Here is an 18476-nt window from a genome sequence, read left to right on the forward strand (position 1 = left end):
AGGTGGAAGGGGAAGACCGTCAGGTCCGTAAAATATTTCTGGTGCCGAAGAAGGGGTTGAATCGACAGCGACAGATGTTTGAGGATCAAGACTTTCTGAACCGGTTGCAGATGGAACTGGTTCAGTAACACAAGTGTTTGCTCTCAGACTAGGATCAGTATCACTGTCCCTCTGTGGCTGTTGAACTTCTTCTGTAGAGGCAGGGTTTCCAGAAATGTCTGGAGTAACCGGAATCTCGGATGTTGTTGGAACACTTGTTCTAACTTTGATAGGAGATTTCGAACCGGTTAAACGAGTTCGCTTTGTTCGTACTGTTTTCGATTCCGGAGATAAAGACGGTTGACTCGTAAGCCTTTGCGAACGACGGGGTTTCAATTGACTTTCTTCCATGATTGCGGATTACTCGATCAACCAAAATACAAAAGGGGAAAGTGTGTTTCCGAATTAAATGAATTTTTAGACGCTTTAGACACAACTTGCTTTTTCAATTTTAAAGAGTCGAGAAAAAGCAAAAGATGACTCTAGTCTCCTTCGATTTTTAATGAGCCTGAAGTGACAAGTGATCAGATGGACCTTTTCCGTTAAGGAGTCTGAAAAGGAACGAAAGGGACTGCTCTGGAGTTCTAGGTAGAGGGTGTGCCAAACCAATCGCAAAACCGCAGAATACTTTTTAGGGTACGGGCGGTCAATCTTCCCGAATGCTGTGTTCAGTGCATTGCGATCAGTAGGGCGGCCGACACGGCTTCCTATGGATAAAGGTTTTATGCCTATAGGGGTCTCCCAATATATACTTGACGGTACGTGGGAGCACAATCCGTACTGGCACTTTTCGTCTCTCAGGAGGAATCACCCAACCATCAGTGAGGCGAACAGTGACCAGGTTTTACGACGCCGGAACACGTCTCTAGCCTAGACCTCTATGTTGTGCGTTAAGTTACAAAGTGTTGTTAAGTTCATTCAATTTATTTTAGGTTTATCTTTCTTAGAAGTTTGCCTTTTTGGATCACCACGAGATGTAGATACAATTCCTAAATGCAGTCTAAAGATGATAAGCAAGCTTTTATATCCTTTCAACAATGAAAATCTAGCTACAAGGGGAAAAGAAAGACACAATATTTTCTCAAAGAGCATAGAGCACACTGTAAATGCACTTTTCCTAAATCAATCCATACAAACTGTCAAAATGAAAATGCATATGCATGTATTTGTTTTCACTTTCTTAATATTGATGCCTAAAAAGAAAGCTGTTGTACAAATTTGAATTCGATTTCAAGTGAAAAACACAAAGAAGCTTCTTTCGAAATCAAAAAAGTAGATTACGACACTTTATGATTTTGAAGTAAATACTTGTTTTGACACTAGAAATTCACAAATTCAAACCAAAAGACAAAAGTAAAAGCGTAATCAACTGTAAACAGCAAACAAACTCACTCCTAAGATCAAAACGACACTTACGACAGGTCTAGATCTAAGGGCGACAGTATGACTAGTTTACTTTTGTAATGGGAAACTGCAAATGATGTAACAAATACACAAAAACAAATACAGTTTCTTTTATACAACTGAGGCGGAATTAAGGCAAAGAAAAGGGGTTTTCAGATAGGTACACACACTGATAACAGGCTGCAAAAATCAGAGATAAAACTGAGCAAAAAGAAGTAGAGAACCACAACTGCACAAGGCAAAGGCTGATCAGCGCACCCCTTGCACAGAGAAACTGAATTGCAGCACAGGTAGCCCTCTCGGGACCTGCGTTGAAATGTAGAACCTCTTCACAGAGCCTGCACTGAAGCAGAAATGAGAATTGTCTCTGGGTTCTGGGTCACGGTTTGCAGTTTAATCTACGGTTTTTGGCCGGATAAAAGCTATCAATTAGGTACAATTAGAGGGATGATTTAAAGGAGGACTAAGAGCTATCACAAAGGGCTGTTAGAGCATTTGTGGATCAGATGTTCAGATCATAAATAGGCCCAGCGAATGGACTAGAGTAGCAGATCTCTACTTTGCATTTGTAAATGGCAAATGCAGTTCGATTCGGCACTCCTGAGTTTATGAGAAGAACAACAATAGAAACACAAATAAACTAACTAGATACGTTCCCCAGCGGAGTCGCCAATTTGTTGTTGTGAAAAGTATCCATTCAGAATGCCCCTATCCCACTCTAAGGTGTGATAGTGCCTTAGCAACAAACAAGGAAAACTATCTTCGTGTTCTTCTTTATGAAATGTAAATGGAGAAGAAGGATGTAACTAACCTGTGTCTTTCGCTAGTTTGTTGATCCACTCGTTCTCCTCTTTTGTTCGCTTCCCGCTGCCTGCTCCCTTACTAGTCCAGCTTCACCAAGTTCCTGCAAGATCATAGAAGAGAGAAACTACACAAAAGACATAGATTTACATTCATAACTAGTCTAGGATCAGATTTAAACTAAACATGCAAATATAACAAAACATCATTGATACACAGCATGTAGGAGAAACTCAAATAGTTTTATTGATATGATAAGAAAGTCCAAGAGGAGATACAACCAAGTGAGTCCCGATCCAGCATCTACCTCCCAGCAAAGGAATCCCTTCCCCTCCTCCAACAAAGCATAAATCACCCAATGCACTAATCTCAATCTCAAACCAACAGCAATTCTCTGCAAAGTACAAAATTCCAGCCTCTGGATCTCTGGGATGAGGGATCCATATATAGATGTAAGCAGAGAGGATGAGTCAGCTTATGTTTTGACTTGTGGCTTCTCTCTGTCAGTTCTTGCTTCCACTTGGAGGCTGAGAGCCTCTTACTCATCACTGGTCGAATTCATTGAGGCAAGTGTCATTGAGGAAGATTCTGGAAGCTTCCAGTGTCTGTACACCTCGCGGAATGACACTGCCATTTGGAATTTCTCGCTCAGTGCACCCTGGTAGTGCATTTAGGTGCGTTGCAACGCACCTAGCTAGTGTACTGGGGTGCATTGCAACGCAGGTAGCTAGTAGAGCATCTGAATTGATCCTGAATTGACTGTTTCTGAGTAGTTTTTGGTGGAGAACTTCTGGGAGAAGCTGTCATTGGTTGACCTTGTTCCTTTAGGGGTAGGAACAACACTTTTAGGGACTTTGGATCCCTTGGATTATGGACATTTCATGCTCAATATTGTAAGGCACAAAAATGTCTATAACACTCGGATATATCTTTCTAATGAGTTATCATGCTCGTCAAATAGATATCATATGCCAAAGTTATAACCTTGGGAAGTTGATGTACCAATTTACACCAACGAGGCCCATATTTTTTGCGCTTCATCTCTTAGGGTTAGGTTTTTGGATGTTTAGGGTTTTTCATTGTTTCTCAATAATAATAGGTCTTCGAGCCTCATTGTAAAATGGTTCAGAGCCATGTATCTGCCACATCTCTTCTCAGAGATGAGCTAGCATCGCCTGAGCTAGTTTATTTTCATTCTGTATGTAAGCATATTTCAGTTCTTTGATATTAACGAAATGAAGTTTTATTTTTGTTTCATCTCTTTGTTTGTGTTTATATATGTATTATGTTGCATTCCCACATAATTCTGTATCATCTTTGGTTCAATTTCATAGGGAGGCTCATCACAATGTTATATTGTTAGGATATTCCAACACATAGGAAATAGTTAAGTAGAACTTGGTCTAGTATAGAGTTAGGTATAGAGTTAGGTAAAGTGTGTTTCTTTACAGTTGTACATTTTGTAACTTACAATCCGACGGTCACGATATGTAGTGATCCGACGGTTCATTCTCTCCTCGGTATTACTGACACTTGACCCGTGGCTTGACACCCGATTGGTCCATGATTTCTATTTAAAGCGCATGGAGGGTCATTTGTAGGGTAATCCGTGCATGAGAGAAACATATGTAAATTTTCATTCTTTTATTAATAAATTTCCTGAAGTGGCCGCGTTGGCTCAGGCCGTGGACTGTTTCCCTCTGTGAGGGTTTTAACCACGTCAAAAATACTGGTGTATTGATCTGCGATATGGTTGTGAGCGATGTCCTTTGGTGTTCTGTCTGAGGAACTTACCCTGTAAATTCCTACATGGTATCAGAGCTATTTGAGGGCCGTGTCCGTTGGTGATCCAAATCTGAAGCCGGTAGAACTGCATCCGACTGTCGTTTCCTAGATCTACTGTTTCTGACTGCTTTCAGGCCGAGAGGACTGCTCTGTTGTGTTGGGAGCATTTGTTCCAGTGAGGAACCCCTTTCGTTTCACGCGAAAAGGTTTCCGGTAGCCCTAGCTGCGTCATTTTTAAGATCTGGAGGTATACAGTGTTTATTTGCAGTTTACAGTTATTTTCTCTCTGTTTATTTCAGTTTTGGTTTATTTAGCTTTTTTTATTACCGGATCTATACCTTTCATTTCTGCGTATGCTCTTTGCCCTACGACTCTGTGCGATCTGGGCAAATCAGAAACAGAAAGGAAGTATTTTTCTCATGTGTATGCTCTTTTCCCTGCACCTTAGGGTGATCTCGGAAAATCAGAAACATTGAGGAAAATATTTAGTTTCCGACTAAAGCTAACTTTGAGCCGCAAGGTTCATTTTTGAAAATATTTAGTTTTTCAGCTAAAGCTAACTTCGAGCCGCAAGGTTCGTTTTTTTTTGTATGTCCGTGTTGGGTTTTGTGTTTTTTGTTTTGTAGGGAAAAAGAGCTTTCTCAAAGCAAGCACACAACCCAAAGCATCAACCTCTCTCTCTCTCTCTTTCTCTCTCTCTCTCTCTCTAATTTTTTGTATAGCTCAATTGGTTCAAAGCTATTCTAAGAGAGTTCTCTCTCTCTCTCTCTCTCTCTCTCTCTAATTTTTTGTATAGCTCAATTGGTTCAAAGCTATTCTAAGAGAGTTCTCTCTCTCTCTCTCTCTAATTTTTTGTATAGCTCAATTGGTTCAAAGCTATTTTAAGAGAGTAGAGGTATTGGGTTCAAGTCTCCATTTTGTGGGGGTGGACTTTTTCATTTCCGCACATTCCCGCACTTCATCGGCAACTTCAACAACTTTTTTTCAAAAAGCCATAACTTCTTCATCCGGAAGCCGTTTTCAGAGCCGTTTTTTTTAAATCAGCCTAATTTTTCGAGATCTATCCATTGGAACACTTAGTTTCAGCATCTTTAGCTTCAGTTTCTGTTTAAATGGAAAGTCAATACCAAGTTACCCTTGATAGCACCAACTACTTCCAATGGTTGTCCTACATTGAGGATTTACTTGGAAGTAAAGGTCTCTACAGAATAGCCTCAGGCCAAAAAAAGAAACCGAAGGATGAAGATAAGGTTGCTAAATGGGAAAATAGGCAAGATAAAGCACGTGGATTAATAGGGATGTCTATTCCTCTAGATCTTAGATTCCATATTGCAGAACTTGATACTCCTGATGAAGCAATGAAACAAATCAATAAAGTTTTTGGGATTAAAAATGAACTTAGAGCCCATCAACTTGAAAATGAGTTGCTTACATTGGACCCTAATAATTTTTCTTGTATTGAAGATTTCTTGTCCAAGTTCAAGACCCTTAGATATCTCTCGGAAGGTGTTAAGGTTAAGAAAGAAGATAGTAACCTTATCTATTCCATTCTTACTAAGTTGGGACCAGCCTACTCTATGTTTGTTTCCACCTTCCATTCTACAAGAGAAGCCTTCATTTCTCAAGGAACAGACTACAAGTCCCCTTCCTTTGACTCTTTTTGTGATTCTTTAATAAGAAAACAAGAAAAACTCTTACACCTTGGTCTTCTTAATCTTGGAAACTCTTCCAAGAAAGCGTTAGCTGCCCAGCAACAACCAAATTCAAAGAATCCTAAGAATTCATATCCTAAAAAGAATGGTCCTAAACCAAACAAGGGTCCTAATCAATTTCAGCCCCAAAATGAAAAACCATTTCAACAAAATGATAAGACAAATAAAAACAAAGGGAAGAAGACTGATAGACATTGCAATTTTTGTAATCGAGATGGCCACTTAGAATCAAAATGCTTTAAGAAGATGGAAGCCTTGGAAGCAGCAATGAAGAAGCATAACATCCATTTGGGGCAATCTTCAACTTCAACTTCATCTTCAAGAATGGCACTTTCTGCATGTGGTTGTCAAGCATCTCGGTCTGGCTATGCATTAAATGTATCTTCTTCTTCTCATTCTCATGAGTGGCTCATTGATTCTGGAGCTTCTTATCACATGGCCAAAAACAAAGCCATGTTTTCTTCTTTAAATGATTGTAACACCAAAAATATATATGTTGGTGATGATAGATCTCTTAGTGTTGTAGGGACTAGAACTGTTCATCTAGACAATGGTCAGTTTAATGATGTATTATGTGTTCCAACCTTATCCTGCAACCTTCTATCTTTATACCAGATAACTCATTCAGGTGAAGGTAAAATCGTTGAATTTTCACCTCATGATGTTGTAATCAAGGACTTAAGAGATCCTAAACAGATTTTGGCTACTGGCATTGCTGATGATTCTACAAGGTTGTATAAGTTTCACAACTTTGGGTCATCAAATCTTCCCTCAGTATTTGTTGCTCATAACGATGAAGTGAGCAAACTTTGGCATGAGCGATTTGGTCACTTAAACTATCATTCCCTTCAGCATCTATGTAAAGAAAATATGGTGACAGGTCTTCCTATGGTATCTTGCAGAGATGGTGTTTGTTCCGGATGTGTACTCGGAAAACATCATCAGGACAGTTTTGAAAAACGTGCCTCTTGGCACGCCTCAGCCCCTTTACAGCTTGTGCATAGTGATTTATGTGGTCCACTTCCTGTTGTTTCATTCTCTGGCTGCAAGTATTTCTTAACTTTCATTGATGATTTCTCCAGACGCACTTGGGTATACTTCTTAAAACTCAAGAGCGAAGTATTTAACACATTTTTGGCCTTCAAAGCCTTTGTTGAAAAACAATCTGGACATCAAATTCTTAAGCTAAGATCTGATAATGGCGGAGAATATGTTAAAAACACATTCATCAACTTTTGCACTGAGAATGGAATTCAAATGCAACATACTGTTCCATATACTCCACAACAAAATGGTGTAGCTGAAAGGAAGAATCGCACCTTAAAGGAAATGGCTAATTGTATGCTACAATCTAAAGGACTTGGTCTTAGTTTTTGGGCAGAAGCAATTAACTGTGCAAATTACATAATAAATCGCACTCCTACTAAGGCTTTAAAGAATATCACTCCAGAAGAAGCATGGAGCTCAATCAAACCAGATGTAAGTCACTTTCGTGTTTTTGGAAGTGAAGCGTGGGCCCATATTCCAGATGAAAAGCATAAAGCTTTAGAACCTAAGAGTGAAAAATGTACTTTTGTTGGATATTCTGAAGATGTCAAAGGCTATAGACTTATTCCATTTAAGTCCAAAAATGTTATCATTAGAAGAGATGTAAAATTTGATGAAAATATATCAGCCTGCGAGCCTAGTCCGGCGGATGTGCCACCTCTCCCTATCTCTTCTACTTTTGAAAACATTTCTTCTTCAGATGATGAAAGTGAGGATGACAATCCTCCCCCACCATCTCAAGATCCTCTTTCAGCTCCTCAGCTTCCAAAATGGGTTCGTGCTACTCGAGATGCAGCAGGTGATCTTTCCGGTGATCTTACAGATCAGTGACGCACACGTTCTCAGTTTGACAAAGCCTCTTCTTTACTAGCTCAAGCTCCAGTAAATTATGATCCTGACACTTTTGCAGAAGCTTCAGGCCATCCAGATTGGGAAGCAGCTATGAATGAAGAATATCATTCATTATTGGCAAATGATACATGGGATCTTGTTCCTCTACCAAACGGAAGAAAACTTGTTAGATGCAAATGGGTTTACAAAACCAAGTATGGACCAGATGGGAAAGTTGATAAACATAAAGCTCGTCTTGTTGCTAAAGGTTTTTCACAGGTTGAAGGCATTGACTACACTGAAACCTTCTCCCCTGTTGCCAAAGTGAACTCTATTCGTCTTGTTCTTTCCCTTGTTGCCTCGTTCAAATGGGAAGTCCATCAGATGGATGTTAAATCTGCCTTCTTGCATGGGGACTTGCATGAAGAAATCTACATGGAACAACCCATTGGCTTCATAAAAACAGACTCCAGCCTTGTATGTCGGCTTAAGAAATCCCTTTATGGTCTCAAGCAAGCTCCTCGAGCTTGGTATGCCAAAATGGATAGCTCTCTTTTAGAATCTGGCTTTTCTAGGTGTCATTCTGACAATACTTTCTACACCAAGAAAGTGGGCAAGTCTCCTATCATTCTTGTTCTTTATGTTGATGATCTTATCCTTACCGGTAGTGATCCAAACCTTATAAATCATGTGAAGTCCAGCCTTAAAAAAAAATTTGAAATGACAGACTTAGGACACTTACATTATTTTCTTAGTCTTCAAGTCTTGCAATCCAAGGAGGGTATTTCCCTTTCCCAGTCCAAGTATGCCTGTGATATTCTACACCATTTTCACATGGAAGACTGTAAGCCAGCCCCTTCTCCCTTCCATTCTGGAGTCAAACTTTCAGTCACTTGTAATTCTCCTGAAGTTGATGCTACCTTATACCGTCAACTTGTAGGAAAACTTCTGTATCTAACCCATACTCGTCCTGACCTTTCCTTTGTTGTTGGCCTTGTTGCTTGGTTTATGCAAACAACACGTGAAAGTCATTGGAAAGCAGCTAAAAGAATACTTCGTTATGTTCGAGGTACAATTCAGTTTGGGATTCATTATAGTGCCGAAGCATCTCCTCTATTGGTTGGTTTCACTGATTCTGATTGGGCTGGTGACCCTGATGATCGGAAGTCTACTGCTGGTTATGTGTTCACTCTTGGTTCAGGACCTATTACATGGGCTTGTAAGAAACAAGCTGCCATTTCTCTTTCATCAGCAGAAGCAGAGTATCGTGGTGCCGTAGAAGCTAGTAAGGAAGCCTTGTGGCTTCGTCAGATCCTGTCAGAGTTTGGCTTTCAGCAGCAGCATCCGACTACACTTTGGTGTGATAATCAAAGTGCCATTCAGTTATGCAAAGATCCAGTCCAACATCAGCGCAACAAACACATTGAACTGCACATGCACTTCATCAGAAAGCTCATCCATGACCATGTTCTTGAAGTGCAATATTGTTCAACAGATGATCAAGTTGCAGACATCTTCACAAAGGCTCTCACAGAGGCGAAGTTCACTAAACTTCGATTTATGGTTGGAGTTCAGGAAGTTGTCACTAAGGGGGGATAGGCTCTAGTGCCTCCTTCCTTCTCCTATTGTGTCATATTTGTAAATCCTTCAATCCTATCCCAAGTTGTTCTTAAGGGGGGATGTTAGGATATTCCAACACATAAGAAATAGTTAAGTACAACTTGGTCTAGTATAGAGTTGGGTATAGAGTTAGGTAAAGTGTGTTTCTTTACCGTTGTACATTTTGTAACTTACAATCTGACGGTCACGATATGTAGTGATCCGACGGTTCATTCTCTCCTCGATATTACTGAAACTTGATCCGTGGCTTGACACCCGATTGGTCCATGATTTATATTTAAAGCGCATGGAGGGTCATTTGTAGGGTAATCTGTGCATGAGAGAAACATATGTAAATTTTCATTCTTTTATTAATAAATTGCCTGAAGTGGCCGCGTTGGCTCAGGCCATGGACTGTTTCCCTCTTTGAGGGTTTTAACCACGTCAAAAATACTAGTGTATTGATCTGCGATTTGGTTGTGAGCGGTGTCCTTTGGTGTTCTGTCTGAGGAACTTACCCTGTAAATTCCTACATATATTGTATATGCCCACTAGGAAATTCCTTTTTTATTAGGTCAATAGGCCTTCCTTTTGAATTTTTTCACCTCCCCTTTTTGTCCACCCTTCTTGTTTCTGCCCGACATTTGTGCACCATATGGATTCACACTTTATGCCCAAAATCATCGCTGACAAATCCTGCAAATACCTTTCGACATAACCTGATAAAGGTTATTAACTCCTCCAGTAAGAGATTGTTGAGATTCTCCCGGTTGGAGGCTGCCAAAGAAATAATACATCGGATTCACCACAACTACAATTCATATGAGGAGCTGCTATGAGTTTGCATATATCATGAATCTTTTTCCACTCTTTGTCATTCTTCTAACACTCCATATCTTTGTAGAAATTCCCATTCTAGATCAACATATTATGCAATAGACTAAAGCAAAATACAAGATCTACTTCTACAACAAACTTTGTGGAAACTTAATTCAATTGAGCAAGATCAATGAAAACACATATAACTGAGAATGAGAAATCAATCACACATAACAAAGAAGAAATAACCCAGGGAAAGCCTCAGCCTAAAACCCCAATCTCTGTATTATCATACAAGTGGAAATATGTTCGAGTTACAAAAAGAATCAGCTCACAAGCTATCCTGCTCTCTCTGCAATCAAACAATGCTGCTCATAAACAGTGAAAGGATCTCACAACCAACTCCTCTGCCCTCCAAGCCTCCTATTTCCTTGTGTAGTTTTTCCTAGGGTCTAGTGCTTCCACTTGTGTGAATTCCCACCTCACACTGTGCACTTGGCTCAGAAATAACTGCACAAACCTGAAAGAGATAATTCCTTCTACTGGATGAGTTTCCTATATAGGAAAAATCCTCCAACTGATAGTAAATTGTCCCTTCCTCTAATCTCAACTGGGTCTCTGACTGAAATGACATGAATGAATTATTTATGAGAGAATATTCAGTTATCTGGAGAGCAGTAGTTACATGCATGCAAGCATTAACTAACTGAACTCACAATTAATTCCACAAACTGTTGAAACTAATCTAACTGGACTTAACTCAGTTAACTGAGCTAACTAATTACAACTCAAATTAAAACTCATCCTTATCTATTTAACTAAGGGATAAATTCCTCAATTAATGGAGAAACTATTGCATGTCCCCACATAGACTTCATGTTTGATTTTCTACAACTAATTAACTCAAGATGAATTAATTAATTATTTTACAAACAGTTGCTAAGATCAAATTCAAATTTTACTTCTCTATTTTAGTTGAGGGACTAACTAAAATAGGAATCTAACCCAAAATGCTATTTATAGCAATGATATTTTTAACACTTCCATTTTTCATTCCTTGTTGCTATGTCCAACACTGGTACCTAAACTACTATTTATAGTAGTGTTATTTTTAGCACTTCTATTTTTAGCATTTCTTGATGCTATTTTCAACACTCCCTTTCAACAAGAAAGGCATTCAACTTTAATCCAATCCTGAACCTTTGGAATGTTTTGCATGCAACACTTCTCCCAAGTTTTGTTGCTCTAGCAACTCTAGAAACAAAAAATCGTCCAATTGACCTCCCTGTTGGGCTAGAAACACCCTCTGATACTGAAGCTCCCTCTGCCACTGACAAGTTCTCTCTCTGTGACCTCTGAGCTGCTACAACACTCCATGTATCTTGCACCATTGCATACCTCTCTGTGCCATCCTGCACTGATGCAACACTCCTGTGCCTCTCGCATTGTTGCAGCCTGCTAGCTCTACACTGTCTTGGGATTCTTGCGTTGTAGCTCTCTCTGTCACTCAATCCGCATCTACCTCTACCCACTCAACCAGTCCTGCTACTCCTCATCGGGGCTCCCGTAGCAAGGTCTAATCAAAGAGGTTGGGTACCTCAATGATCCTGCCCCTATTCCATCCTTCTTAGGATTGTCACTGCACAACGCCCCACCTCTGACCTAGAGGTATGGATGCATGTGATCCCTCTGCCCACTTGGCTCGAAATTTCCCCCTACTAGAGGTCTCTGCATGAGTAGATGCCTCCACCTGGTCTCCTCTTAGCATCTCTAGTTGTGACTACTCCACAACCTCCTAAAGCTTCTTCACCAATTATGGCTCCTCCACAATTGTCTGAGACTTCTTCTGGCGCTGCATGTTGAGAGGTAATGTACTCTCCCTCTCAACCACCAAGTATCTAACCTTGCCTTGCTCCTCAAGTCTTTGCATGCATCTTGAACCTCAAGAGCATATAGGCTCTTGACTCGTGAACTGATCTGCTTCACCTGTCTCGTGGTGACATGTCTAAGGAAAACCTTTCCCTTACTGAAGACTACATCATAGCCTTTGTCTTCCAGCATAGCGATGGACACAAGATTCTTCTTCAGACCTGGTACATAATTGACATCGGTCAAGGTAATGCGAGCTCCATGCTCCCTCTGAAAAACAGTCATGCCTACACCTGATACACTATACTTTTCATCATTACCCATCTCTATGAGTATCTAGAGATCTTTCTCCTCCAAGGTACTGAACAAACTCTTGTCGACGGTCATGTGGAAAGAAGCTCCATTGTCAAGAAATCAACCACATCCCACCATGGATGAAACCATGCATGCAAAGAGGGTGAAATCCAACTCGAAATGTGAGGCCAATGCCTCACCTTCAAATCCTTCCTTGGATCCCATCTTGGATTTCTTCAGTGGACAATTTGTTGCAAAATGGCCCACCTAATGACAATGAAAGCATCGCACTTTCGATTTGTCAAAATTCTTCCTGCCATGGGAAGAACTTGATTTGGGATGATAATCCTTCTCCTTCCCTTTCTTCTCCTTACTTACTAAAGCGCAGTTTTCTTCATTCTCCCTGGATGAAGAACCATCTCTATTGCTTCTTCTTATCTCCTCTTGTATCAGATTCGACCAAAGTCATTCCCAATCTAGTAGTTTTTCTCTTCCATTAACCGAGTCTTGGTAGCTATGCCAGCTCTTAGAAAGACCAAGGAGTGCAAGACTCACCATGTCATCATCAGCGGTCATGATCCCTACACTTCCAAGCTCATCCCTACAGGTGGTGAGCTTGTTCAGATATGTATAGATCTTGTAGCCCTTTTCACACTTGATTTTTCGAAGCTTCTCTTTCAGCGCCAACTTCCTCTGATCGTTGCTATTCTGATATAGATCTTTCAATGTTTTCCACATCAAAAACGGTGTCTCCTTCCCATGGAGACTCGAGACTATGTGGTCTCAAACTCCCTCCAGAAGGATCCTCCTTGCTCTAGCCACACATTTCTTCCATTCCGCTAATTGAGTAGCATCAGTCGGCTTGGGGACTTCTTGATCAACAAAGTCCTTTAGACTGTTATCCTCTAATACTGCTTCCATGCGATCCTTCCAGGCTATATAATTCTAGCTGCCATTAAGGGAATACTCGAGTCTTAAACCGTTGAATGCCATTAGTGAAATTGAGATGTGATAAGAACTCAATTTCCATATTCAGGAACCTCAAACTTCGAACTTCTCCCTTCTTGTATACTGTTCTCTCCTTTGATCACCTTTTCTCTGACACCATGTAGAAATTCCCAATGTAGATCAACAAATTATGCAATAGACTAAAGAAAAATACAAGATCTACTTCTACAACAAAATTTGTGGAAGCTTAATCAAATTGAGAAAGATCAATGAAAACACATATAACTAAGAATGAGAAATCAATCACACATAACATAGAAGAAATAACCCAAGGAAAGCCTCGGCCTAAAACTCCAATCTCTGTATTATCATACAAGTGGAAATATGTTCAAGTTACAAAAAGAATCAGCTCACAAGCTATCTCGCTCTCTCTGCAATCAAACAATGATGCTCATAAACAGTCAAAGGCTCTCACAACCTTCTCCTCTGCCCTCCAAGCCTCCTATTTCCTTGTGTAGTTTTTCCTAGGGTCCAGTGCTTCCACTTGTGTGAATCCCCACCTCACACTACTCACTTGGCTCAGAAATAACTGCACAAACCTGAAGGAGATAATTCCTTCTACATGGATGAGTTTCCTATATTGGAAAAATCCTCCAACTGATAGTACATTGTCCCTTCCTCTGATCTCAACTCGGTCTCTGACTGAACTAACATGTATGAGTTATTTATCAAAAAATATTCAGTTATCTGGAGCGCAACAGTTACATGCATGCAAACATTAACTAACTGAACTCACAATTAATTCCACAAATTGTTGGAACTAATCTAACTGGACTTAACTCAGTTAACTAAGCTAACTAATTACAACTCATCCTTATCTCTTTAACCAAGGGATAAATTCCTCAATTAATGGAGACACTGTTGCATGTCCCCACATAGACTTCATGTTTGATTTTCTACAACTAATTAACTCAAGATGAATTAATTAATTATTTTACAAACAGTTGCTAAGATCAAATTCGAATTTTACTTCTCTATTTTAGTTGAGGGACTAACTAAAATAGGAATCTAACCCGAAATTCTATTTATAGCAATGCTATTTTTAGCACTTCCATTTTTCATTCCCTTTTTCTATGTCCAACATTGGTACCCGAACTGCTATTTATAGTAGTGCTATTTTTAGCACTTCTATTTTTAGCATTTCTTGTTGCTATTTTCAACAACTTTGCAGTGGCAATGAGATGTTTTATTCATTCGTAAAGTTTCCCTATTGGCATGAAATAGAACTGGAGATTTGTTGATGGTGTTGGACCCGCCAACATTCAAGGGATCTCCCCAATATGAAGTCTCAATCAGACCTCACACCGTTTGGTGTAGGAGTCCCACCTGATATAAAGATATGGTTGCCGAATCCTTAAAGATTTTCCTCGGCTCTAGCTATCAGCAAAAGAGAGTGATGCAATGGTGTCTTCGAAAAAAAAAAGGAAGTGTGTCTAGTGAGTGTGCAGTGCAACTGTGTCAAGGTTCTTCTACTATAAAAGGGGGAGAAAAGTGAGCATCTAAGTGAGAGGTAATATTACCACCCATGAAGAGACACACATGAACCAGAAAGATTTATCTAACATCCACCGGATAGTCCACAATAAATGCGACGGTCGTTACAACCAACAAGCAAGGAAAGATTTGTCTAGTATCCTGTGGAATAGTCCACAAGGATGAGACAATGATAATAACCACTACATCACATCCTTATTAAAATAAGCACTAAAACAACCGAAATAGTTCAACTATCTTAGTACATGTGACAACAAACATGAAATACAAGCGTTCACAGAATATTCTTACAAACATTCATAGTTCATGTATGAAGAATGTGTTGGCCTTAAAGGCTTTTATTATTAAGAAAAAGTTCCAAGGCACATGTTTACAATGTACATCAATAGTCCCAGTAGTGAGACATTGGAGCCACTCATTTATCCTCAAAGAACTGGCTAATCTCTCTAATGCCTTGTGGGATGAGCCAAGGTAAAAAGTCGTTTTCTAGTACAATGAGGGGTATATATAGCCAAAGGGTGATGTTACCCCATTGTGACTCTTTGACTACCCTCATGATTGTTCGAATTCCTATGAATTTTCATCATACATGACTCTCATATTCATGTTTTTCCTTTGAACTTCCACTTTACAATATATTTGAATACAATATACATGGTCCACAATAATGATGTGGCATATGACCACTCATGACATAACACTGTTGACATGGATTGCTTGATGATGTGGAAGTGTCAAGTCATTGTTGCTACTAAGTGTTGGATGTCTTCTTAGATATAATTTCTCTTCACCTCTGCATGGCTTGATGATGCAAAGTCTTCAATGATCTTCAGTCTTGGATGGTAGTTGCAAAATTGTGTCCCTTTGCTTCTTCTTAATTAATCCACTTGCAAGTTTAGCTACAAGAGAGTCTTTGAGTATGCTTCTGTAAGGTCCTTGAGTTTAGCCGAGCGCGGGCACGGGCGCGGGCACGGTGAACGGGAGCGGGCGCGGTGCGACGAGCGGGCGAACGCACACGGGCGCGGGCACGGTGAACGGGCGTGGACGCGGTGCGACGAGCGGGCGAGCGCACACGGGTGTGGGCGCGGTGAACGGGCGCGGGCGCATGGTGCGACATGCGAGTGAGCGCACACGAGCGCGACACATATGCGACGATAATGAAATGAAGTGCGATGACTTATACCCACGCGAAGGGCGTTTGCGATGAGGGGTGGCCGACCTGCGACAGGCGGGCAAGGCTAACTTAAAGAACACTGAACGGGTGTGTATGCAGGCTGTGTGGGCAGTCGGCTGGGTAGCCCATCCACGCACGAAGGAAGCATATATATTGGATGTGATGGAGCTCATAACTCAACACACAATTCGATCAACACATTCTAACTTCGCTCTTGAAGGAGAAGGATAAGTGCGCAGTTTTAGAAGGAGGTTGAGCGCATAGCTCATGCACACTCCTCGAAGATACACACTTGTGGAAATCGCTCACGGTGAGAGGTGAAGGTGTTGGGCAAGACGTGCCTGGGTTGGATGTGCGGTTGTGATATTGTGCCCAGACTTGGCGAGGGTGTCTTGGTGACTCGGGTGAGCACCTGCCCATCGTGCAAGGTGTGCACGGAGATGGCATTGATGTAAAATTGGCTAAGTATGAGACTTGGTCTTGCCAAGACATACTTGTATATTGTAAACTGATATTCTTAATATATTATCGGGCAGACTCATTGTTCAGGGAGTTTCCCCTCCCTTTATACTGTGCAATCGTTGTTCTCTTTTATAATTGCTATGGCTAATGAATGAGTATGGGTGTTCATTAGTATAAAGGCTAAACATAATATTGCTTGGTTACGAAACACAAACTAAGTAAGGAAAAGTGAATTAGGCATAGTCCATGAACATTAGTATTGGTGAAAAGAAAGTGTTCGGTGGTGTCGCACCTCGTTATAAGCTATTGAAAGACCACCGCAGGTGTAGGGGAGTGACAGGTGGTACCAGAGTAGTTGATTCAGGGTATTGAAGGTGGAAGCTGCTACACACCTTCACCGAATTGAAGGTGGTATCAGAGCTTCGGTTTGGAGTTGTTGAGCAGGGTTGCTCGTGACAGTGGAAAGGGTACTTGCAGGTGAAGGAAGCCGTTTCACACAAGTGGAACAAGGGTTGGTTCAGGTTGCAGGTGACTTGGTGAAACTGTTGGATGGTCGAAACTAGATTGCAAAAGAAGAAGAAGTTGTTAAAGATGGCGGCTGAATCTCAGGCTGGGTCTAGTCATGGACAAGATGCTACTTTAGCACTTATGGAAAAGATGCTGTTGAGAATGGAGGTTATGGAAACTTCCTGGGATAAGAAGATGGACTTGTTCGCCAGGGAACAAGAGGCCAACTCGAAGATGAAGGAAGAGTTTGATGAACTCCGGACACAGCATGAGTACACTAATCTTATGTGTACACAACTTGAAATAAGGGTCAAAGAGGTTGAAGAAGCAAGGGATAAGGGTCTTGCAGAGATTGTGAACTTGAAGAAAACTCTTGACAAAGCCAAAGATGAGATTGTGGTGTTGAAGAAGGTCGTGAGGCATAACTCAAGTGGAGGAGTGCCTCATGTGAAAGTCAAGGAACCGGAATCCTATGTTGGCACAAGGAATGCAAAGACTCTTGGCAACTTTCTATGGGACATGGAGCAATACTTGGAACGGTTGGGTCTATCTGATGATGAGACAAAGGTCAAGGTAGTTGCTCAATTCTTAACAAAGGATGCTAAGATGTGGTGGTGAAGGAGGATGGATCAGATTGCCAATGGTAGTGCTGATGACATTACTTCGTGGGATGACATGAAGAAGGCTTTGCAAACCCATTTCAGTCCTCAGGATGAGACATGGGAAGCAAGGACAAAGATTAAGTACATAGAGCAGATCGGGAGCCTACAAGCATATCAGAGAGAGTTTGCAAGTGCAGTTCTGGAACTTCCTGACATGGCGGAGAGGGACAAGGTGTTCAACTTCATTATTGGGTTGAAGCCTTGGGCATGCAATGAAGTGAAGAGGCAGAAGATTAGGACACTTGAGGAAGCTTTTGCTACTGTTGACAGGTTGGTGGAGCATTATGATGAGACTTCTGATGATAAGAAGAAGAAGTCTGATAAGCCGAAAGATAAAAAGAAGGATTATGCTTCGAAATCGGATGATAGTTCGAAGACGAAGAAAGCCTTGAAGTGTTGGATATGTGTTGGACCACACACGGTGAAGAATTTTCCTTCTAGACCAAAGGTGGCTACTATTTCACAATCTGATGCGAAGAACGAAGGTGCTTCTGTGGGGATGATGCAGATACTTGGTGCTTCTGCTACTATGGAAGTGGTCTTTAGGAGGGATCCTGAGAGGAACAGATTGGAGTATGTTCGAATGAAGGTTGGAGGTGCTGATTTACTCATTATGGTGGATAGTGGGGCATCTCACAACTTCATGGGTGAAGATACTGCGAGAAGGATTAGGCTGAAATTGTACTGGCAAAGGCACAGATGAAGACAATGAATTCTCTTCCTATTGAAATTCTTGGTATAGCTGAGAAGGTGGACACTACACTTGGTGAATGGACAGGGAAGGTTGACTTCACTATAGTGCGGATTGATGACTATGAGGCTGTATTGGGGATAGAATTCATGAAACAATTTGATGCTATGATTGTTCCACATTTGAAGAAGCTCTACATTAATGATGGAAGGGAAGATGTACCCATTAGTGTGCCAACCATTGGAGTGACAAGGCCTGATTGTAAATTGGGAGTGATG

This window comes from Pinus tabuliformis, chromosome 4_1 (assembly GCF_031772625.1).
Source record: "Pinus tabuliformis cultivar Carrire ecotype Pingquan chromosome 4_1, CPIR1, whole genome shotgun sequence".
NCBI classification, from domain to species: domain Eukaryota; kingdom Viridiplantae; phylum Streptophyta; class Pinopsida; order Pinales; family Pinaceae; genus Pinus; species Pinus tabuliformis.